Here is a 2130-nt window from a genome sequence, read left to right as displayed (position 1 = left end):
AATTAGTGACAGAGACATAAGTACAGGTAGCTGCTGGATACTTCTGGCTCCCACCCCTGGACCCTGAGTTGGGGTTTTCTGAGTCCCTTGGTCTGTCCTGGGGCACAGAAGAATGGGCCTGCACATATACAAATCTATGGGTGCTATATACCTGACAAGGACTTGGGAGTGGAGGGGTGGAAGGAGTGGAAGAGACCAGGGTCAGAGTGAAAGTCTGCTTAGGTCCCTGCTTCACTGGACCCAAACAAGACTCTCTCTCTTGCATCTGCCGAGATCCTACCAACTAGAAGACAACTCTATAATACAGAACAATGCACCTGATTATGTCTTCCAGAGAGAAGAAACAGAGGAGTCCCCTTGGAGAGTCCAAGCTCTGCTGGTAGGGATCAGGAATAGGCCTATCCCAAGTTACTGGGTAAGCTGAGCAGCCTTACCTTCTTTCATTCTGGCTTTCCCTGGAATGAATGGGTGTTGCCTCAGTCAAACTGAGACCTGTTAAGGACCTTGCTTAAAAAGGCCAAGGTCTCCCACTGAATCCAGGGCCATCTCCAGTCATCTTGCTCTATATCTCACCACTGGACCCAGATGGCTCCAGAGGAGAAAATGAGGCTAATGACTTTGCACAGCCCTCCCTCAAAGAAATCCAATTCACTCGCAATTCATCATGGCTTCATCTCTCTGATGTCACTGTCCTATTCAAGAGCAAAGGACAAACAACAGTAACCCTGAAATGAAGAGAAGCAGATCACTTAATAATTAATTAATTTATATTATTACTAATTATTAAAATTAATCAGTTAGTAATTTGATAATTATCAATCAATAATAATAGTATTTATATAGCACCTACATGCCAGGTACTGCATGAAGTGCCTTTTACACAAGCCTGGGAAGTAAGTACTCTTATTATTATCCCCATTTCACAATAGGGGAAACTGAGGCAAACAAGTACACAGCTAGAGAGTATCTGGGAACAGATTTAAACTTAGGTCTTCCTGATTCAAGGCCCAGTGTTCTATTCACTTCACTGTGTAGCTTGCCTCTAAGTGACTTCAAAAAAGTGTTCAATTCAACAAACATTTCTTAAGCCCCATATATATATATATATATATATATATATATATGTATACACACACACACACACACACACACACAACTATATACATACAGCACTGTGCCAGGCTGCTGAGGATTACAAAGATGAAAAACAGGTCAGAGGAGAATAGAGAGCAGGAAGGGACTTCAAGGCCATCTATTATAACTACCTTATTTCATAGATGAGCAAACCGAGGCTTATCAAAGTGATCTGCACAAGGTCACATCTGCATGGGGCAGATGTGAATCTCTCTCTACAGAGCAGGGGTCCTATTAAGCCATGGCTTTTCCAAATCCAATCAGGAAAGGACGGGGGAATCATTGATAAATATACCTCAAAAGCATGCTACAAGGTAGCTGTAAGCATAGTAATTTAAGAAAACTTGAGGAAAGCCATCTAAGCTGCAGGAATTAAGGAGAGCTTTCTACAGAGGAAGCGGCAGCTGAGTAAGGCCTTGAAGGAAGGAGATTTTGATAGGTGGGTATGAGGAGGCACGCATTCTGGGTATGGGGCATAGCCTGACAGTGGGAAAGGGCAAAAAAAACCCAGCAAGAATATAGAGTACATAAAGGGAAGTAATGTACAATAAGGCTGAAATCAATAAGTTGAAATCAGATTGGAGATAACTTTAAATGCCAGGCTAAGGAATTTTCTATTTTATGCTATACATAATAGGGAGCCACTGAGGTTATTTGAGCAGGAAAATGATGTAGTCAGACCTAAACATTAGAATAACAAATTTGTCCATTCTGTGAAGGACAGATTGAAGAGAAGAAAGGAGACAGGAAGACTATTTAGAACGCTAAATTAATAAAGTAAGCGGTGATCAAAGTGAAACTAAGCTGATAAGAGCCTAATGGCATGAGTGAAAAGGAGACAGATTTGAGAAATACTGTGGAGGTAGAACCAATAAATCTTGGCAATTAACTAGAGGTAGGGAGTTCAAGAAAGGAAGAATCAAAGATGACTTTGAAGTGTCAAGCCTGGGAGGCAGAAAGGATGGTAGTGCCTTCAAACAAAATTAAGAAGAATGT

Source organism: Phascolarctos cinereus, unplaced genomic scaffold (assembly GCF_003287225.1).
Source record: "Phascolarctos cinereus isolate Bilbo 61053 unplaced genomic scaffold, phaCin_HiC Scaffold_4;HRSCAF=312, whole genome shotgun sequence".
Lineage (NCBI taxonomy): Eukaryota > Metazoa > Chordata > Mammalia > Diprotodontia > Phascolarctidae > Phascolarctos > Phascolarctos cinereus.
The sequence above is the reverse complement of the archived record's forward strand: the minus strand, read 5'-3'. Positions refer to the sequence as shown.